The 23642-nt window shown below is 46.0% G+C and overlaps 1 protein-coding gene across 2 annotated transcripts in view; it reads right to left on the reverse strand.

The window, feature by feature from the left end:
- Positions 1-23642, reverse strand: part of ZC3H12B (zinc finger CCCH-type containing 12B) — a 706390-nt gene that overhangs the window by 118410 nt on the left and 564338 nt on the right. The window lies entirely within an intron of this gene.

The raw sequence follows: 23642 nt of genomic DNA on the forward strand, positions 1-23642 counted from the left end.
AGCAAAGTGGATCTGACCCCTTCTGCAATGGGCACTTTTATCAACTGTGGAAATTACCAGTAAGCAGGCAGTATTCATACTGCCCTGCCCCCTACATTGTTGTGAAAAAAAATGTTCTTTAGCACTGAACCCCCCAACAAATTATCTTGGTTGCTAGAACAAACAGAGGCTGCGACTGCAGAGGTTTTCAGAAGTCAGACACATGCCTGCCTTCGGCTGTTGACATTCAGTCTCGGGATGTTGGCAAGAGCACAGGCCGTTTGGTTTCGAATCACTGCTCGATTGGTTTGGCGGTAGCCAGACAAGCAATGTTCATGATGAGCTCAGCTCTAGATTAAGCAGCGTAACGACTACGCGCAGGACCTTGTATGCCTCTTTACACCTGATTCGCCCAGTAAAGCTGGGTGGACCTTGCTACCATACACACCCGCTGGTTACTTTTAAATCAAGGATGCAACATTAGATGTGCGTGCAATTACCTCTTCCCGACGTTTGGGTGACCATTTGGTCCGACACAGGTTCGTCATTTACTGTGAACCAAGTCTGACATCTCCGGGAAATGGCGAACTTAATTTCGCTCTACGTGCCTCCGCCTGATGGACTTGCGGTCTGGCCTTATTGCTATCCACTGAAGACAGTTTCAGACTCTTTCCACCTTTTCTGTTTGCCAAGTATCCAGGCGCATTTGTCATTGGTCCTCTGCTTTCCTGGTCCTGATGAAGGTGGAAAATAAATAAAACCGCTGAAACGTTTAAATGTACCTCCCAATTTGATTTTCTGGTGTATATGCATTATTATGGGTGAATTATAGACTATTGTTCAATACTGTCATGCACTAGAGCCATTTGTACATGTGATGTTAAGGTACATGAGTTTAGGTAGACCTGTGATGCGTGTTTGCCTTTCTTTCCCCTCGCCAGCTTCTCGGAACGGCCTCTATAGGAGACAAAGGGAGGGACTGATGTTTATTGGTGGCTTTAGACATCCAATAGTTCTTGTTTAGATGTTTTTCCGCCATTTATACATTTTTGTACTTGGTCAATTGAATTTATCTTGTGTTTTGTAAGTTTATGTACTAATATTATAACTTTTTCACTTTTTGGCTTCTTTTTTGTTGTACACGTGTTGCTTTGAATTTTGTATAGGTAGCACTTTTCTAAAGGGAAACTTTTTTTGGGGAGTATTTGTTAATTACATTTTGTATTTACTATCATTTAATTGTTAGCTTTCCATTTTGTAGTATCAAGATTTATTTATTACCTCCACCCAGCAGAACTGATTAAACCAATGACTGCGAGGACTCTGGCTCTATTATAGAGATCTGCCCAGTGGCCAGAAATAACGCCTGATGGGAAACATTTCTGCTTGTGTTTTGCCTTCTGCTAGGGTCTGCACATGGGTGTCTGGGAACAATGTTAATCCCAGATGCTGTGCCGGATTCATATGGCTGCCAATTTTGTATTATTTATTTCGTTTTTACATAGCACTTTACACCAAAGCTAATCACATCAGCTCCAGGTAACTTACAAATAGGTAATTACCAAGCATTGTGTGCTTGGGATTTTCAATGCTGTGCTTCTTTGAATACCTATCAAGTCTACAACCTGTAACTCGCTAGTTGTTTTGAACTAAGGCTTCCCTATTGCATCGCTATTGACTTTACTGGCAAGGGCTGATGGGATTTGTAGTCGAACACACTGGAGAGTTAAAGGTAGCACTGCTTTCACCAAAAGGATTCCTGAATAACAACTTTGTCACTATGTTGAAAACAAGCACAATTAGCTGACTTTGCGGAACCTTTGGTAACCTATTACTTTCACCCAGCTAGCCAGGCACAATTTTTGGGAACCTTTTTCTTACCGATGCTATGTTTTCTTTCTTCAGCTCTTCCACTCAGCAGCTTGGAGTAGATTTGAATTCCTATTCTGTAGGAATAAAATGACTTATTTCACTAACCCGGGCTGATCATAAATAACCCCTACAAAACGTAAAGTAGAACTAAATGCTGAGAAAATAAGGAATGAGATGCAACTACGACCGAGAAATAGTTCACCATAATTAATGTGAGTCAATGTTTTTTTAGGACTCGTAAGAAATGTACATGGAGGATTTTCCATATATCTCTGAGAGACACTCTTCCACCATCGCGAGGACAGAGAAATCAGCACTGGAATCTGTGGTTCTGGGAGAGGAGGTCATTTCAGGGGCTTTTTCCCTGGGGAAGAGGAGACTTAAATGGAAGATGAGATTGGGGAATTAGAAGTGGAGGCAACCATGGAAATACCATATGAGGTAGGAATATACCTCAAGAACTTCTAAGGATTTGGGATATAATCTGAACCAAATTACAAAAAATGGGATGGAGGGAGACATCGTTTAGGATTAACATGGTCTGGACGTTGCAATAACTGAGAGGAATCAACAATATGTAGAGAACAAGGAGCTTTTTCAATTTTTTTTACATATGTATTCAAGGTAGGGTTCACTGAACAAAATGTGTGGCTGGGTTAGGATCAAAATAAATTATGGGGATTCACTTTCACAAGCTCAGCGGCAACATGCTCCCCTTGGAAGCAAGAAAACAGGGAGCAACACAGGTTCGATCCCCGGGTCCGCGCTTAGAAACCTGTGGGTATTAAGTGCATTATAAATAACACATCATATCATATCAAAGCACTTCTTTCTTGGAAAGATATTTCTCTAAGTGGTCAGTGTTGGTCCTCCTGCATTCAGGAGCAGCACAAATCCAAAGAACGTCCATCACCCCCTCTCCCACTTTCTACTATCTTCAATGTACGATCACATCCCCCTGCGGTGCTACTCTCAGCTTCCAGCAGTTGTATGGTCCTTTAGAAAAGGCAGCTTTGCCAGACCTGCATACCATGCATACTATTCCTTCCTTCACCCAATGGAGTTTAAACAGAAAATGTTCTTTATTATGTTTGAAAATAAACGGACTAGTGGGGTTTTTCCTTTTCACTTTTTTCACTCTGCACCATCTGAAGTCGTCTGTGAGACTTTGGAAGCTAATGAACTGTTCCATTGCTGCTTTACATTTCCAGTTGGAAACACAGAATCAAAGTGACAATGCTACTCACTCGCAGGTGCCAAATAATTTCATTTACACATATTTGTCTTTTTAAAGTGCTCCTTACTTATTATTAGTGGTCCTTGATGAGGTGCAATGTCTTACAGTTTTTGACCGGGAATTTGGTTGTGCATTGAAAATACCCAGAGACAACCTGCTACAAAACAGAGATCGCTGAAATGCGGATTAAATATCTATGTTTGTCACCCATCATCCAGCACTAATACAACGGAATAGGATTGTTACAGACCTACAACCAATATTTTGCAGGAAAGAGGCGCTGAGAGACAGTTTTTTTAAAAAAAGCTCCCATTATTGCATACACGCAGCCGAGAAACTTAGCACATTCTCTGACCAAGAGTACTTTCCACTATATTAAGAACAAATAAGACCTGGAAAGTACCCATTCAATGTTATGGATGAAAACGTGCCAACCCTTCGGCAGCAGCTCTGCCATAACAACCCCACAGAACTGATCCATACAAATAGAAGGGACATAGAACTGCAGATCATCCAATGGTGTATGCCTCCTCCAATGCAGGAAATGCCCTCAAGGAAAGTAGGTAGATGAGACCTGCCAGGAGCTGTGTGAAAGGATGAACCAAGATAAATACACTATCACGAACCACAAAACAGAACCGCCAGTAGGTCACCACCAGGTAGGATGTGCGCACACTGCACAATTAAGGATGGTTTTATAAGCAGACCTCTCGAATGCCACACACAGAAGAACATGGGAGCTCAGTACCTAAAATGCTTAACCTAAAAGACCTAGGTCCAAACATGAATACGGTTTTTGTGACACACTAAGGCCAACTATGAGTCCAGGACTAGCAAGGCAATCACATCAACAAAGCCAGAAGACAATCCTCCAGTACCACTTGCCAGCAACAGCTGTTTTGGCACTACTGTTCAGGACCCCAAATGGCTGATAACACAGGACAGTGCCAACAAAGATATTGGGTGTCTACGCTCAAAAGGCAGGCACCCATTATCGAGCAAGATGCACAATGAGAACAGCGGACATTGGGCCATTACAAATCGTGTGCCTCTTTGTATTTGGTCCTTTGTATGCAAGCCAGTAAACCAGTGTGGTGCTTGAGGAATACTGAGATTACATTTGAGACTCCGCCAGTTTAACTTTGAGAACATATTTTGAAGTCACTAGCCTGTAAACCTTAGGCAGCTGCACTGAAATCACTGCATGATCCTGGCACTACACACAGAATGCAAAACACGCTTTTAGACTGAGTGAGGGAAACGGAAAACAGGCTCTGCCTATCAATCACATGCTTGCAGAACTCATTGTTATATGTTTCTACAAGAACATCAGTAATTCTAGGATATTAGTGGGGCGCAATTTAAGATTGCCTGTGCCTAACATTGAGCACATATTCTATTCAAAGGTTACATGAAAATAGGTCTTCTTTTCTGAAAATTCAACTCTCAGATAAAAATGTGGACTAATGCGATGCTAAACTTTTTCTTGTGTCTAAAAGAGTATTATAAATGGATGGCTATCCTTTACGTTTTTGCTAAGTGGCAAAAAAGGAGGGAAAAATGCATAAAGCACTGGCAAGTTCTTGAGTTGCAAACTAGGAAGAAATAAAAAAAAAATATGCAAAGGAAGCAAAACGTCAACAAAAATGTTCACACGTGATCGGTTATATCTGGTAATAAAAAGCCATCACATTTTTGTTGAAATTGGAAATATAAGCGATAAATCTGACAAGGACTGTGCAGAACAATCACCGTTATGAGGCTCACATGGAGCATAACAGCAAAGAGGGGGGGGGGGGCGATCACTTTCATTTAACGGTCACTTAAAAGATAGAAAATATACGACTGTGTGCTGTGAAAATTCAATTCTAGGGCAGAGATGTAACGGGATCATATAAACCATAAGAGCATGCACTTAAAACCTTGGTTAGAGTCCTTCACAAGACCAAGAGTAGAGAATACTGCGCGGTTAAGACACTCGCCGGAATCACATCTCCGCTTCCCAGAGCATTCAAATTCAGTGCACAGAATATATTGATTTGTGGATGGGTAACATCAATGACAGGGATATATTTCATCAAAGGGTTTAGAGCGGTATCTCATAGATGTCGCGAGTGATGCTCGAGAGTGTATGAAATCGATTACAACACTCAGGTGAAATGCCCTCCATTGTTGATAGCCGCCTAACACTGAGGTGAAATGCCCTACATTGTTGATAGCCGCCTAACACTGAGGTGAAATGCCCTCCATTGTTGATAGCCGCCTAACACTGAGGTGAAATGCCCTCCATTGTTGATAGCCGCCTAACACTCAGGTGAAATGCCCTCCATTGTTGATAGCCGCCTAACACTGAGGTGAAATGCCCTTTGTTGCTGAGAGCTGCCTAACACTAAGGTGACATATCTTCCGTTGTTGATAGCCGCCTAACACTGAGGTGAAATGCCCTCCGTTGTTGATAGCCGCCTAACACTGAGGTGAAATGCCCTCCATTGTTGATAGCCGCCTAACACTGAGGTGAAATGCCCTCCATTGTTGATAGCCGCCTAACACTCAGGTGAAATGCCCTCCATTGTTGATAGCCGCCTAACACTGAGGTGAAATGCCCTTTGTTGCTGAGAGCTGCCTAACACTAAGGTGACATATCTTCCGTTGTTGATAGCCGCCTAACACTGAGGTGAAATGCCCTCCGTTGTTGATAGCCGCCTAACACTGAGGTGAAATGTCCTCTGTTGTTGACTGCCGCCTAACACCGAGGTGAAATGCCATTTGTTGCTGAGAGCTGCATAACACTGAGCTGAAATGTCTTCCTTATTGATAGCCGCCTAACAATGAGGTGAAATGTCCTCTGTTGTTGATAGCCGCCTAACACTGAGGTGAAATGCCCTCCATTGTTAATAGCCGCCTAACACTGAGGTGAAATGCCCTCCATTGTTGATAGCCGCCTAACACTCAGGTGAAATGCCCTCCATTGTTGATAGCCGCCTAACACTGAGGTGAAATGCCCTTTGTTGCTGAGAGCTGCCTAACACTAAGGTGACATATCTTCCGTTGTTGATAGCCGCCTAACACTGAGGTGAAATGCCCTCCGTTGTTGATAGCCGCCTAACACTGAGGTGAAATGTCCTCTGTTGTTGACTGCCGCCTAACACCGAGGTGAAATGCCATTTGTTGCTGAGAGCTGCATAACACTGAGCTGAAATGTCTTCCATTGTTGATAGCCGCCTAACAATGAGGTGAAATGTCCTCTGTTGTTGATAGCTGCCTAACAATGAGGTGAAATGTCCTCTGTTGTTGATAGCCGCCTAACACCGAGGTGAAATGCCATTTGTTGCTGAGAGCTGCATAACACTGAGCTGAAATGTCTTCCGTTGTTGATAGCCGCCTAACAATGAGCTGAAATGTCTTCCGTTGTTGATAGCCGCCTAACACTGAGGTGAAATGCCCTTTGTTGCTGAGAGCTGCCTAACACTAAGGTGACATATCTTCCGTTGTTGATAGCCGCCTAACACTGAGGTGAAATGCCCTCCGTTGTTGATAGCCGCCTAACACTGAGGTGAAATGTCCTCTGTTGTTGACTGCCGCCTAACACCGAGGTGAAATGCCATTTGTTGCTGAGAGCTGCATAACACTGAGCTGAAATGTCTTCCTTATTGATAGCCGCCTAACAATGAGGTGAAATGTCCTCTGTTGTTGATAGCCGCCTAACACTGAGGTGAAATGCCCTCCATTGTTGATAGCCGCCTAACACTGAGGTGAAATGCCCTCCATTGTTGATAGCCGCCTAACACTCAGGTGAAATGCCCTCCATTGTTGATAGCCGCCTAACACTGAGGTGAAATGCCCTTTGTTGCTGAGAGCTGCCTAACACTAAGGTGACATATCTTCCGTTGTTGATAGCCGCCTAACACTGAGGTGAAATGCCCTCCGTTGTTGATAGCCGCCTAACACTGAGGTGAAATGTCCTCTGTTGTTGACTGCCGCCTAACACCGAGGTGAAATGCCATTTGTTGCTGAGAGCTGCATAACACTGAGCTGAAATGTCTTCCTTATTGATAGCCGCCTAACAATGAGGTGAAATGTCCTCTGTTGTTGATAGCTGCCTAACAATGAGGTGAAATGTCCTCTGTTGTTGATAGCCGCCTAACACCGAGGTGAAATGCCATTTGTTGCTGAGAGCTGCATAACACTGAGCTGAAATGTCTTCCGTTGTTGATAGCCGCCTAACAATGAGCTGAAATGTCTTCCGTTGTTGATAGCCGCCTAACACTGAGGTGAAATGCCCTTTGTTGCTGAGAGCTGCATAACACTGAGCTGAAATGTCTTCCGTTGTTGATAGCCGCCTAACTCTGAAGTGAAATGTCTTCTGTTGTTGAAAGCCACCTAACTCTGAAGTGAAATGCCCTTTGTTGCTGAGAGCTGCATAACACTGAGCTGAAATGTCTTCCGTTGTTGATAGCCACCTAACACTGAGGTGAAATGCCCTCCGTTGTTGATAGCCGCCTAACACTGAGGTGAAATACCCACTGTTGTTGCAAGCTGCCCATCACTGAGGTGAAATGTGCTTTGTTGTTGATAGCCGCCTAACACGGAGGTGAAATACCCTCTGTTGTTGAAAGCTGCCCATCACTGAGGTGAAATGTGCTTTGTTGTTGATAGCCACCTAACACAGAGGTGAAATGTCTTCCGTTGTTGTTAGCCGCCTAACACAGAGGTGAAATACCCTCTGTTGTTGCAAGCTGCCCATCACAGAGGTGAAATGCCATCCATTGTTGATAGCTGCCCATCTCTATTTTATCTGTTGTTTGTGCTCTCCCGCACCACCTGTACTGTTTCAACGGACCAGCATGTGTGCAGTGGAAGGGGCTATAAACACCAGCACCTCCCAACATCAAAAAAATATTTGGTCTCCTGCCACCCTCCAGTAAGGTTGCCCTCACCCTCCTCCCAAAATGCTAATAAATGACAGGCATCCCCTTTCCCTTGTGGTGTTTACTCTCTCTTGATCCCCCACAGCTGCAAGAAGAAAGTGCTTGGCTTCATCACATCCCCCTTTCCCCCACTACCCGGAACTAACATTTTCCTTCCATGTCAGTCTAATAGAGACACAGATCCTGTGCTGTCACAGGCCCAAACATAACGCAGAGGTGGTGTTTGACAGTGTGGAACACGGTCTTCACTGTTGTGACGTCACAGCAGCGCAATCTGATTTCCATATTCCACTGCCGTGGCATCATTGGAGAAAAGAGCATTTAGAAAATAGTTTTTGTGCTAGGAAAGTCATAGACAAAAGCCTAACAATGAACAATGGCGACATCAGTCACATATGATGGAAAGTAGTATATGGCATCCATTGTTGTAATGTAGTCTTGTCCTACCTGGAACCAAACCTAGACTACAGCTGGTCTGTACTTCAGTGATGCTTCCTGAATGTCTAGCATAAGGCTTTACAACATCCATCTTGATTTTCCATCTCATTTTATATACCTAAGGACAGAATTCAGACAAGTATTCAAACACTGATTAAAAGATATTTCGAACAACTATGCTACAGGTCAAGTGGGGCTTTGAACTCCTTGATCCCCCTCCACTCCTGCCTGACTGCCCTGCTAGACACTCAGCAACTGGCCTTGGTTCTAAAGGAAGCAAGAACCACCAATGCCACAGCCACACTGCTTCTGGGAAGCAGGCAACTAGCTCTCTGCTTGGCCCAATTGCTTACGGAATACCCATGATAGTGTGTTTATGTCGGAGGAAGGGCTGAGTAATAAGTAGAGCGCATGAGTAGTGAGCAGACAGGGTTGAAATACCCTGAAGGCTGAAATACAAAATAAACCGTTCCACCAACTGGAATCACCCACCACTTCAGCAATCACAGATCGATGATTGAGTCTTCATGCAAAAAACGAAATGTTTTAAAACTGTACTGGTACAGGACAACAAACTGTGGACTTGAAGACAACTTTTGCTGAAGATTGCAAGTGATACATCAATGTCACAGAAAGGTGCGCGCATACTTTTGGGAGCTTTCAACGACACAAGAACTGATATGCTACACAAATCCATTCCTAAAAAACCCGATCTATTTTGCAATTCGGAGATCAGTACAGTGGGGAAAAAAAACGATTTGCGGAAGGCCAGATATGAGGACCTCTGAACCAGATTTCCAATTGGTTTGACCAGCCCTCGTGCAGGTAGGATGGCGGTGTGGATGGGAATATAAAGGCAAAAAAAATTACAACGAAACATAAATGAGACCTGCAAAGAATCTACATCGCCAGGAATAAAAAACAAAAGGGAAACTTAATTAGGAAACCTTTTTAGCAACATGCTGACACCCACTAAAGACGAGTACGTTGCTACTCGACAGAATACACAGTCTGGCTGCCTGTCCAAACTGTTCACACAAATCGGGGCAATTTCTGAGGTTTAAATACGGAGTACTCTCTACATAGCGAGGAATCCGAATACGGGAGGGGGCAGGGGCCTTTCAACACTCAGATATAGCAAAAAGAAGTCTACGTTGGTTCGAGTAGTGCCAAGCCATCGTATTTATTGTATTCATCTTAGCATGTGCGGAGAAGATCATAGTAGATGCGGACGGGGAGACAATAGAGTGGTAAGTCAGATAAGATAGTCGTGATGAACTTTATACCTGCCCTATTTTCTCTCCTTACAGGCATGAGGCGATGAGTGCAACATGCTGTGTGAGTGAGCAGGTGCAGAATGATCTTTGTGTGACTGTTGGTGATGGGCTGGCTTGGAGAGTGAGTGTGTGCGGGTCGATGTTTTCCAGGCCTTGCAAATTCTTATAAATCCCACTAAACCTGCAGGGCGAGATCCTTAGTGTACATACTCGACTGAAGAGAAATGCACTGGCCCCAAGGTGATTGGTGACAAAATATTTCCCAGTGCTTTTTGTAAATTGGTGTATGTCGCCATAGGCGCACTTCATATTTGGTGCAATGCTGTCAAGCATGCACAGTGAAACTTGTATTTGCCATTTACTGCAAACAAAGTATGTTTCCAGTAAATAAAAAATATGTTTCTAACATCCCAGACTCGCCAGCAAGGTCGAGTAAAATGCAAATTGTACTCGCCCTTCATAAATCCTACTCGCCAATGCTAGTGGGCTAGTAGATCTTGCGAGCCCGGGTTTCCCTTACTACTACTACTACTAACCTGCTGGGTCCTATCCTGTTGCCAGGAAGGACTGGGAACCAAAAGAGGCCCTGGAAATAATGTTCAAAGAGGCCCCATATTGCACATTTTCAGCCAGCCCTACCATTTTCCTATGGGAACATTTTGAAATAAAATAAGTTAACACACAAAAGAGGCCCAGGGTGCAGAGGCCTACCAGGTAATCTCCACAGTTCCCTATGGGTCAATCCACCCCTGCCTGTTCCTATAAAGTAAACCGCAAGAATAAACACTTCCCTTTTGTATTTGTAGCTCTTAGTGCTCCTTACACTGGCCTACCTTAGCAACAGTCTTAAGTAAAGTGCCCTTTCCCAGCCAACTAAATTCAGGCAAGTAACTCACTTGCAAGCAATTCAATAGAGCCTCTTATACGTGGTAGTATGTATTGCCCCTTACTTAACGCCCCGCATCATGGACAGGTCGAAGACCCTTCGGTCTCTCCCATAGGTTTTCCCAGATTTTCATTTGCATCAGGAGATTTAGCCCCTTTTGTTTTACCTTCATCCCACCTTTGCAAAACAAGGTTTTCTTAAATTCTACTTGGCTCTGGGATTAGGGAGCACGTGTTTGCCACCCCATCCTTCCCTGGGGTTTATCTTCCCATACTATAATATGAGAATGGTCAATTTAGTTTCTTTTGCTCGCCAGAGGTTACTGACTTTGTACAGTAAGGACATTTTAGGTGACTGCCTAGGTGCCCAAGAGGTGCCATACTGGCCCTTAAATATTAAATCTGTTCCCTTTGTAAAGAAAGAGGGGGGCACCAAAGTGGCACTTGCCTGAGGCTTGTGAATCGTTGCTCCATGTCTGACCAAGCTAAATTGTGTAATCCAGTTAGATCCTCTGGGCAGTTAGATTGAAGGAGCGGGGCATTTTCCTGAGCCTGTTCCGTTTTTGAAGTGTACTCTCTTGGCTACGAACATGAACACCAGATTCCAAATCTTCACAAAAGCAAAGTGCCCTATGAATGGCAATGGATTTGTATCAGCCTCACATAACACCAGTACTTCACTCTGAGATCTTAGTATCGCAACAGAGGTGGATCTGGATGTTGGCAGCAGGCACACATCTGTAATGGTGTTCAATGATCCATGCTTGGGGTTCCAATAATATCTTACAAAGGGGTGGTGCTAGCGGGGAGGCATGGGGCTTCCCCACAAGCTAATCTTTTTGGGGGGGAATGGGACCAATCTCGATTAGTGATGATGGAGTGGATCCTCTCACACTTGACCACATAGGGATAGTTACAGAAATCCGTTAACAGTAGCAAAGAGGTGTTTTTTCGAAGACTATGTACTGGAAACACGACACAGGAACTATCGGTAGTTCAGAGAGACAAGTGGTCTGCAAGCAGCGTCTCTCCAGAGGTTTCGGACAACTCCCATGAGTCCTAGCCAGCATAGCTAAAGGATGAGGGATCGTAGAAGCCATGGTCCTGGACATTTGGAGAGCTGCAGGTTGCAGAACCCTGCTGCTTTTTAAAAACGATTTTGTAGATCAAGATAAACAGATAGAAAATAGAGCAAGGTTCATAACATAAGAAAAGAAAAGTTTGAATGAAAAAGAAGTTACATGTTACGCGTTTAGGTTTTAATTGCGATGTATAGCGCACTAAACAGCTAACGGAGGGTGCTTTTGAATGCCAAGGGAGATAGATATAGGGTGGTGAAAAATAGAGGGAGATGTACGCAAGGAGGAAAACGCCTGCATAGAACAGTACGAAAGTTGGGCCGTAGGTGCCTTTTGCTGCATTCTACAGCACAGAGGTGCAAACTGAGAGAAGTGTAAAATAATTCTGTCTAATTTCCCACTGCATCACCCACTGTAAACCTACCACCTACAATGAAGGCCGATTGTGAAACACACTGCAAATGTTCTTTTAAAGGTTCTTATCTAATCACACTGCATGCACGTTATTCCCATACACCAGGGGTCTGCAACCTGCACCTCTCTTGACTAGGACTACCATGCTCCCCCACCATTGACGATACTGTCTCGGACTGATGGGAGATGTACCCCAAAACATCTGGAGAGCCAAAGGTTGCAGACAACTGGACATACAGCAAGGGCATGTTACTCAAAAAGGCCAACAGTAATGTACTTCTAGTCAGGAGTCCATGGAGGAATGCATTGCTCTTCCAAAGATGAGCTCATAGAGAAGGCAAGCTCATTTTGAATGGAGTGAAAAACGTATGGATGGAAGAAGAACCGGAACCTCTCAGTGGAGTTTAGTGTGGTCTGGGCATGAGGCCACGGAAACATAGCAGATTGGCCAGTGTGTGCCAGGTATCGGGCAGGTTACACTGACACGGAAACACAGACACTGTAGTCTGGCCAAGAAAAAAACAAGTCCTAAAACAACCTGACTCAGAACACAGAGCAAAGGGGCTACCATGAACCAAGTACGGTTCTCTTTACCAATACATGCATCAGCAATAACCAACCAGCACCTTGGGTGGATGAAGCTGTCAATCAGGTAGAATGATTGATTACATTTGCATAATGTGCTGTACCATGGGGGGTTCTCCTGGGCGCTTGTCAGCAAATGCCTAGGAGAAATGGGGAGCCTTTAAATGAACATAGAACAATATAAGTGTTGGAGGGGACCTGAGTAAAAGAGGTAGGCTGTCCCAAATTGTAGCGGCCTGAAAGGCAAACTGCCTCCCAGACAGAAGGCAGCCGAGTGAATGGAATGCCAAGCAGGAGCTGGACTTAAGCAGAACACATTCGGAGCCAGATGATAAAAGGCATTTAAAAGTGAAGCAGGCCCATTTAAACAGAATCCTGTTGTGGACCCTTGTCACCGTTGTTTAGCTGTCCACCAAATGCTCTCCCGAACTGCTGCTCCCCTGCTCTTCCAACCCTGTAACCCCAATGTTCTCCTCTTAGACACTTCTATCCCTCCTCCATTGCACTGCACCAGCATTCAGTAGATCGCAAAGGCCAGCCATGGAAATGGAAGAGAGGCTCTGCATGGAGCTCCAGCTTCCATTTCCATGGCTGGCCAGCTAAGGATTTTTGTTTCCGTAAATAATGGGCTGCGTGCTCTCTGCGGCCCATTACCTCTGCATCATTCTTCCTCATCTAATACTTAAATGGGAGGTGACACACATCACTTGCAGGAACCCTTTACAACTCTAATTTGGTTTAGGTTTATACCTTGCCCCGGACTTGGGAATACAATACTGCCAGTATCCCAGCATGCCACTTTCCAAAACAATTCCTGACCCGAAGGTGGCAGGGATGTGTTCTACATCAATCCCCTCCCTGATGGGCGTGGACGGGCACCACATATATGAGATTCTGCAGGCTATTTCATTGAGCTGGGCTGTTCGAGTAGAGGCCAGAGGATCGAATATTCTCAGAGACCCGGTGGTGTCGGGTGTTGGGTGATTGAGTAAAGTAACAAAGCGCATTCACTGGTGCAGCGCTCTTGTAGATGTGAATGGCAACCTGAGCGCCAGAGAGATGGGATGGAGCGCAATCCTGCCAAAGTTGCACTGTGCAGACAGCCAGGACGGAAGTACGCTTATGACAGCAGGTTGTCATATCAACACCAGCGCGGCATCGGCCATGACAGCAAGTATGTATACTAAGAGCCCCGAGGCAGATTGATTGTTGTACTGGTCACCGGCACTGCAGAATAGTGAAGCATGGTGACATAACAAGGCATTTGGAGGACTGAGAGCCTTTATCCTCCACATCCCCAGAAAGATGTAGAAATTAAATGAAGAAATCGCAGGGCTTCTCAGAGAAAAGAGTGTTAGAAATATTTAAGAAGGCAATGAAGCAGGAAGGGATTAAAAGGAAAAAGATCAGATCATCTCTCTCCTCTTCATCATTGTCCTCCAGTTCGTCTTCCTCAAATTCTTCCCAGGAGTCCAATTCATCTTTAGAAGGTGAACAGAAGGGGAAGTATTTGGATAAGGGAGCTGTCACCTCAGTTCCGATACAGGTAGCAAATTAAATTGTTTTACTGATCCAGAGCCGCCTCCTGACCTATGGTCAGGTCTACTAGTGCCACTCCATCTCAATTCAAGTGTAATCTGAGGTCTGGGCTGCTTTTACTCCTGGAGGTGAAGGAGGCAATATTAAGAAAACGGATGGAGCCAGAGAAGGTGGCTGTCATGACATTTATAGCGAAAATCCATCCCCTGTCAGGGAAAGACAAGTCTCTTCACCAAATCCTTATAGTGGATTCAATCCTGCTTAGTCTGGTGGCTTAGTCCAAGGCCCGAGAAGAAAGCCATCAGGGATATATAAGAAAGCAGTTGTGGCCCTGAAGAAGGTTTATAGAGAAGCTCCCGCAGCCCTTCAAGCTGCAACCTACCCATCATATAAAGCAGAGACACCATGGGAGGGCTCACAAAGGTGTACAAGGCCTTGCATGATGTGACTGATCCCACTCCGGTACTGCAGGACATCAGGATGCAGATCAGATTATTCCAAATCTCGCATCTGACAGCGTTAAGGCGCCTGCGATGGTCATGAGGTTCTCTGTTACGTGGAGAAGACTGTTGCACATGATGGACTGGTGTACTGATGCCCATCAAAAAGTTGCTGCAATGAGAATTCCTTTTGAGGGGCAGATGCTGTTCAGTGATACATTGGAGGACAAGGTTCACAGAGTGCTCAAAGCAGACAAACATGCTTTGAAGCTGCAAAGGAAATCAGACAGCAAGTCCAGACCCTCCGACCCTATTAAAAGGGTATATAAATCACAGTAGTCGTTTTCCTCAGCATTGTGGTATGGTAGACAGACAGTGATGGCTGCAAAAGGACAGAAAAGCATAATCTCTCGGAAGACTCAGATCTTGGTGCCAGGCATGTTGGATGGTCGTGGTCCGTAGGCCACGGAGACTGAAGCCAGAGGCACAAAAGGTTGCATACAGAAGCGTGATGTGCTGTGCATCAGATTTCAGTCTAAAAGGCCTGCAAAGTGACAAGCCGGAGCCTGCAGCAGGTAAGTGGAGAGGGCTGTGGGGGTGCACAGTGGAAGGTGAGAAGCAGAGGGGCGCCCCGAAAAGGACCACTTACAAAAGACTGACCTTGCTGCTCCGGCCGTCTCTGCATGCCATCTGCAGTCTTTTGTTCATGCCTTTCAAAAATAGTTGCTTGTTGGAGGACGGCTTTGATTGTTCCACAAGCATTGGACCAAGATCTCTATGGGTGTCTGGGTCAACAGGTTGATCCGGTGGGGGTATCAGCTGGAATTTTGCTCAATTTCGTTCCCATCAGGAACCATACCCACTAAAGCTCCCAGAGGAAGGAAGAAAAAGGAGGCACTATTACAGGTAATTCAAGTCTTTGCCAGAAAGAAGATATTAGGAGGGTTCCCAAGAACCATTTGAGCAAAGGGTCCAACTCCATAGTCTTAATGGTGCCCAAGCCAAAGGGGAAAGTCAGGCTTATCTTGAATTAAAAAGACTGAATCACTTCATCATCACAAAGCACTCACAGATGCAATGTCTCCCCAGGTTCAGTCACCTAAATCTAGCCCTTCCGGACCTCTGGGATGCCTACTTTCATGTCCCAATCTGGCAGATCCACCAGTGAGTCCAATGGTTTACAAGAGGGAAAGACCATTGCCAGCTCAGGGCTCTCCCATTTGGCCTGAAGTCTGACCCAGACCTTTTCATCAAAACTAGAGCACTAGAGAATGACAACAAGCCCTCCACTCTTAGGAATAATAATAGATGCTGGAAGATTTTGCATTGCTATTGACGATATGTATCCTAAAGACCGAGTGGACAGAAATCAGATTATTCAGAGCTTCTGGGGGATTTAGGGGTTGTGTATCTGGTTTCCCATCTTCTAAAGAGTTGGGCCAGTAGCAGCAACTGGGGCCCCTCCACAGGATCTTCCATTGGTCCAGAGGGCTCTGAGTGCAGGTCCATTAGACAGACCAAGTGCGCCAAATCGATCCCATGGAGTGTGGGGGAGGCAGATGGGCAGGCCGCCTGGGAGTCAGCTGAGGTGTTTGACGGCCGGGCGCCCAGACGGCCTGGGAAACAAAAAAAAGTCAGCCTCTTGGAAGAGCACCCCAGCAGGCCAGTCTCTGCTGGCGCATGGCGTGGGGCACGGCCCCCCGGCCTGCCCAGAGAGGTGTGGTTGTTTTGCCACTGAGCCCGGGTTGCACAGCGAGAACCGAGTTTATTGAGGTATTACCTTGAAATTCCTTACTCTCAATACAATATTTGTGGTAGTTACCACCTCTGCCAGGAGATTAGGGGAAATTGGGGAATTAGTATGCAACACCCCCTATCTGGTTATTCAGGAAGATGATCTGTTTCTCCAATTTGACTCAGCATTCCTACCCAAAGTATTCTCTAAGTTTTATCCATCCCAATAGATTGTTCTTCCTTTCTTTTTTCGGAACACTGTTTCTTCGGATGAGATAGCATGGAGTAATTTGGTGTGTGAGGAGGGCGGTACTGATGTATCTTGAAAAATCAGGGGCGTTTAGAAAATTAGTTTGTTTGTGACTTTTGGGGTAGGAAGGTTGTAGTACAGACTACTAGCAGCTGAATTCGGAACACTGTCACGCTGCCTTATTCTTTTCTGGGACTCTGTCCCCGCCAAGGATTCAGCGTCGATCGATTTGGATGATGGCCGGTTCTTGGGCTGAAGCACAAGGGGTATCCGGTATCCATCCAGGACAGTTGGGCAAATCTGAACACCTTTAGTGGACATTACGGGTTGAACTTGCACAATCAAAACTTTGGTCGCTTTAGTGTGGGGGTATTGAGTTAAGTGCAGGAACGAATTGAACATACAACATCCTTAATGTTGACTCAGTAAATTGGTGTTGGTTGGTAAGCATGAGTGTTTTCTATTGACTCATCCATTCTGAAGTTGGTAAGTCTCAAACACAAAATAATGTGACGAAGAAGAGGGAAGTGGAGGTAATAAGAGCATTACATACCAGTAATCTGTATTACTCCTAGTTCTGTTCTTCCCTGTCACAGTACATATGTTCCCCACTCTCCCGCACGGCATTTATGGAATAGGAATGAGGAGTGGCTAGTAACTGTGGCATGCTGGGATACTGGGGGTAATATGCTCCATGGGGAGGTGCAAGGACAAGGCAAAAGAAAAACAGAAACTGATGAAGGGTTCCTGCAAGCGAGGCAGGTCACCTCACACGTAAATACTGCAGAGCAGGACTAGGAATAATGAAGATTACTGCTAAGTAATCCAAACATTATTTTAAAATAAATAATTGCTCTGAGTATCCCAACATCACCCCAAGATGTGATGTGCAATCTTAAGGGTCTGCAGGCAGATAAAAGAACGACCTTTTGCTGGGGCAACACAATTTATTTTACTATACCGTCATTTCAGCATATTGTAGCGAAAAGCCACACACTGCCAAAGCAAACAAATACATGTGTACAGCATACGTGACTATTATGTACCACCTTTTGAATGGAATGCTAGTATTTTAAAAAGCAAACTGACTCTGCAAACCACAGCAACCCTGTCATTTAACCGACCAAATAAACGCAGCTAATGGCCACATTCCCATGATCAGTGACAAGATTACCCTATTGACAGTAATGGCTCCCGAATAATAAACGGACTCCTTTCCTGGACACGGTCCTGCTGGTAATCACCTCTGATTCCGCCTCTGACCAGATCCTATATTTCAAGTTAACAAATTCCTCAAGGAGGACCAAGGGTGGATTGTCCTACTCTGGAGATTTCCCGGTAGGCCTATTCATCCTGGGCCTCTTTGGTCTGGTAACTTCTACATTATCTTATGGGAAAATTGATGGATTTGCTTAAAATGTGTAATATGGGGCCACTTGGAAAATAATTTCCAGGACCTCTTTTGGTTCCCAATGCGCCCCTGCCGCGGCCTACTACTTGTCGTTGGAGTCAAGAGAAGCCGCAAGGCAGGAGTCAGACGGCTTGGCACCCGCAAGGCAGGCGTCGGGCGGCTTGGCACCGGCCACGTAAGAGTCGGGCGGCTTGGCACCCGCAAGGCAGGCGTCGGGCGGCTTGGCACCCGCAAGGCAGGCGTCGGGCGGCTTGGCACCCACAAGGCAGGCGTCGGGCGGCTTGGCACCGGCCACGTAAGAGTCAGGCGGCTTGGCACCCGCAAGGCATGAGTCGGGCGGCTTGGCACCCGCAAGGCAGGCGTCGGGCGGCTTGGCACCCGCAAGGCAGGCGTCGGGCGGCTTGGCACCCGCAAGGCAGGCGTCGGGCGGCTTGGCACCCGCAAGGCAGGCGTCGGGCGGCTTGGCACCCGCAAGGCAGGCGTCGGGCGGCTTGGCACCGGCCACGTAAGAGTCGGGCGGCTTGGCACACGCAAGGCACGAGTCGGGCGGCTTGGCACCCGCAAGGCAGGCGTCGGGCGGCTTGGCACCCGCAAGGCAGGCGTCGGGCGGCCGGCCACGTAAGAGTCAGGCGGCTTGGCACCCGCAAGGCACGAGTCGGGCGGCTTGGCACCCGCAAGGCAGGCGTCGGGCGGCTTGGCACCGGCCACGTAAGAGTCAGGCGGCTTGGCACCCGCAAGGCACGAGTCGGGCGGCTTGGCACCCGCAAGGCAGGAGTCGGGCGGCTTGGCACCGGCCACGTAAGAGTCAGGCGGCTTGGCACCCGCAAGGCAGGAGTCGGGCAGCTTGGCACCCGCAAGGCAGGAGTCGGGCAGCTTGGCACCCGCAAGGCAGGAGTCGGGCGGCTTGGCACCGGCCACGTAAGAGTCGGGCGGCTTGGCACCCGCAAGGCAGGCGTCGGGCGGCTTGGCACCCGCAAGGCAGGCGTCGGGCGGCTTGGCACCCGCAAGGCAGGCGTCGGGCGGCTTGGCACCCGCAAGGCAGGCGTCGGGGGCTTGGCACCCGCAAGGCAGGCGTCGGGCAGCTTGGCACCCGCAAGGCAGGAGTCGGGCAGCTTGGCACCGGCCACGTAAGAGTCAGGCGGCTTGGCACCCGCAGGGCAGGAGTCGGGCGGCTTGGCAGGCTTGCAGTTCATGAGGGCAATGCAGGCCCCTGCTGCACCCATGCAATGCGGGGTGACGCCATGACGCCGTCTCGCAGCAGGGCCTCTCGTCTGAGCGTGAGGAGCAGGGCTTGCCTTTCCTCCCGCCGCCCAGTGCAATGGGCCGAGGGGCGGCAAGAGAAAGCTGTATTCTCTCATGAAGATGGGCGCCTCGCCCGCCTCGCCAGGCCTTGCAGCTTCCGGGTTAGGCTTCCCAGCAGCATTGTGCACTATTTTAAGCCCACTTGCCGTGGCGTGTTTACAGACGGGTAGGGACTTTCCCCTGGACTATGTTCTGAGGAAAAGCTTAAAATGACAGGGCATGTTTACCCGCTGCCAAACGGCACACGCGTAAAATAACCGAAAGGCCACGACTGCGGATCCTAGAGGGCAGTGGACTCATCAGCCGGCTCTCGAACCCGGCCAGCCTCAACCCTGAGGTGGCTTTATCGGGGTTCCTGATCTAATCTGCTCTATCCTTATTTGCAGGCTCTATTTGCTCAACCTGTTTTCTTTCTTTTCGACTGAAAGGGGCACCACGGGAATTAATGTGCATGACTATCATTGTCTGGGTTGAGGGCATCACTGTTAAAAGTAGGCGTTCTACATCCTGGGCAAACAATTGTTTTCCAAATGTGTATATTACACTTTTTTTTAAATAGTAATTTCCAAACTCAATAATGCTGCTTAAACTTGTATTCACTAGTTTTCTTTGACACGCGTTTCTTTTTTTGTTGGACTACTACACAATTACCCTGCTTTTGTGCCCCTTCCTTTTTATTTTATCACAGGTTATATTTATAAAGATGTAATATGCGTGTCAAACTATTTAATCACAAATAAATGCTTCTGTTGTGCTTACAGCAGTTACTAGGAAATTAAACGGTGGGTTCATGAGTGCCAACTTTTGATTTCCACTAGAGGGGCAGAAATACCCCCACCTCCGCCCTAAATATAAGCAAACGACCAACCCAACCTCTGCTCTGGCCAAAAACATATTATAGCACTTCTTTTTTTAAGGGATTGCAAAAGGTCATACGAGTAACAAGCACTTTTTAAAATGTATCATTTCAGCAACAGGGTCTAAACCTGCTGAGCTACCCTCGTAACCTTCTACTGTAGAGCATGTCCATGGATCCCTTAATGTACTAAAAATGACTGCATTACTAACAGTATTTTGGGTGCACCACTGCTATGGAAGTGATTTCAAGTGGAATTGATGTACAGTGTGGAGTTTGGAAAGAAGCAGCTTGAAAGAAATTGCCCCGTTTTAAAATTATTATTTTGAATATTTTCTTTAGAGTGGAATTCAAATACCAATTCTGCCCCCTCGGAACTACGCCCCCTCCACCAAACTCTGCCCCCACTCTGGCCCTTGTGGGGTCCCCCTTTAAATTGTTTCCATTTCCACCACTGACCAAAGTCAATGAAATGAGTACTGTTTGAGATGGGATGGGAATGGGATAACACAGCCAAAGGTTACATGGAATCTGTTCTTAGAGGCACATGCGTAATCAAGGCGCTATCTATAACAAGTTTTAATATCCAATACTGCAATAATTGGTCAGGCCGACTCTTGAGGAAGGCGGTAGGAAACAGCAAAAATTATTGTTGAAATGCGTTTATTTAAACATAACTTGAATTGCTTTGCGCACCCGACCATACTATTTTTTGGCCCGCCTTCTTAATACTGCGAGTTTTGCTTTGTCATGTGAGGTTATTTGAAATGGATTCCAGTGCTGCTTTTGCCATTTGAAGGACCTAAGCACTTCTGGTCGAGTAAAAAGGTGCTGTTATAGCTGGTAAGTGCCACTGACCTGGTAATAGCAGCACCTATCATTTAGCACAGAGGGAACGCTAAAAAACAATGGCCATAAGCACTACGTAAACGTGAGTTATTATTACTACTCGTCGTCTTAGATTTACAGCGAGCAAAGCAAAACTACAAGAACCATCATGCAAATGAAAAAATAGATTAACTACTCACACGTGACATCGGGTGACGTGTGCTTTCTGGATCGTAATCAAAGTGTGATTTAAAACCAAATACAAACATCACTTAATCCCCGGACATCACATGTTCACATAAAGGTACACTCGACCCACAAACATAGGTTCATGAACTTCCAGACACGCCTACTGATTTGAAAGGCCATTGCAATGAAGGTGCTATACAGAGACAAAGAACATAACACAGGCAAACGATCACCCTGACCTATAGCTGCACTGTATAATTCCATGACAAACTGAACTCTGACCCCACCAGGGGAAAATGGAGAAAAAGGTGCCAGAGGTGGAAATCCCTGAAATACGTACGACGAGTCAGGCCAGGGAAATGCCTCAGCGGGCAGGTGCAGTTTCTAAAACGATTAAGGAAGCACATGTCAGATTAGATCATCAGGTTTCTTGGCTTGGATTACAATGATCATAATTAAGAATACACTTGGTTGGATTCCAGGTTCACTAAATCATTGGTGGAGCACAGATCAAAGAGCCGCCTTTGAAGAAAACCCTTAAAATAGACAAAATAGGATTCAGCGGGTGGGGGTGGGAGGGAAGGGGTCAGGACTTACAATTGCTAGCATATTGATTAATGGAAAGTCAAGACACTGTGGTTTATAACTATTAAGGAAGCTCAGTTTCGACTCTCTCTGTCATCTCCATTTATTTGTGAGCTGTAGAGAGGGCCTTTCAAATTGGTCTGCATATCCAGCCATATATTTTGATGTGAGCAGAGGCACTGTGGATTCCTATGAACCTGCAAATGTGTTGTTCCTGCACAAAGCAGGTGGATTCCATAGAAATCAGGGGTGCCAAGAACATGGGTACTCCAGGACCCAGGCACACCCCTGGAAAACCAATCTATAATAATGTTATATACCCTTTCAATGCTGCTGTCCTAAAATCTGGGCAGTGGCATCTCCAGGAAACTCATAAATTGTCTCCCGTTAGGAATTCATGTCAATGGCATGTGCCATGCATTGACACAACACTCAGCATTTACAATGAGTTTAGTCATTGGTGTAAATATGACAAGGAAACCCAGGTCTGCCCGGATGTCCATGTTATATGGCCGACCATTGAGTAAATTGATAAAAATTCCACACAGGGAACAGTTTACAATTTGCATACCCACAATGCCTTGCTGTTGTGGTCCAGAACTGGAGGTCAACTTGCAGCGGTCGCTGAAATGAACATTCCTACTTTCACATTTCAGGTGAAAGTTCTTTTTTCAAACCTTTTTAAACCCACCATAACTTTCTTGGTGTTGTGAAAACATGGCAACATGCTCCAACCACAGGGCTGTCAGAAGTGTGTACACCGTCGATCGCTAATAAGGGTGAAACCAGGTATGCAGTTGTCCTGACAGCCTTGCAAAATGTCTGTATTGGGATGATTAAGCTATGTATAAAATAGACTGCCCTCATAGACAAAGACAATTTCCTGGAGAAAAGGGTTTGCATTGGAGTTAATTTACATGCCTACAATGCCTCGCTGTTGTGGCTCAGAACTGGAGGTGAACTTCCAGCGATGGCTACTAGGTGGCGCAGTGAAAGGTGTGACTTGGCTCAAATGAACTTTCCTACTTTCACATTTCAGGTGAAAGGATTTTTTTCCAAACCTTTTTAAACCCACCATAACTTTCTTGGTGGTATATATGAGTGCGGACAGAAAGCGGTATGCCATATATAATAGTTCATAGAAAAAGTGGCAAGTTTAAGTTTGTATAAGTGAAGGAAACAAGAATGGAAGATTAAAGGCTAAGATTGGTATATTGTGGTATTTGGATTGGAAACATTTATAAATTTGTATCTAAATGAGGATATTATCAATGGTGTCTTTAATTACATTTATGACATACATAATTGATAATATCCTGATCCCAGTCCCTTTCAATTCTCTCAGTATCTCAGCCCCTCCACCTATTCCTCATCACAGCAACACTTCCTCATCTCTTTTACGTCTACTCTTCCTCATTCGGCATCTTGTCCTCTTCCTTGTACCAGTCTTACTCCATCTTCCTTGGTGGTGGCAAATCAGGACATGGGGCGGATCTATGTGATTTCGTTGAGATGTAAACATCGAGGGAGATTTCATCAAATGCTTTTTTTCATAGGTTCGTTTTGCTGCGAATATATGTAGGGGAGACTCCCCTCCCCCCACAGCACCTCCTGTATCCCTGCACATTAATGATTACCCTAAACCACTCTTGCACCTATATTTGCGATGAGATGAAATCTTCCTTGATGTAATCTTTTGTGGTGTGATCTTCCTATACACATGCGGCCCATGCCCCAGGAAAAATGACCAATGGCCCTGGCCAAAGCCCATGGCCAGAAGCATGAGTCGACTCAAATGGGGCCAAATAAAACAA

Source organism: Ambystoma mexicanum, chromosome 5p (assembly GCF_040938575.1).
Source record: "Ambystoma mexicanum isolate Mex_15411 chromosome 5p, UKY_AmexF1_1, whole genome shotgun sequence".
NCBI lineage: Eukaryota > Metazoa > Chordata > Amphibia > Caudata > Ambystomatidae > Ambystoma > Ambystoma mexicanum.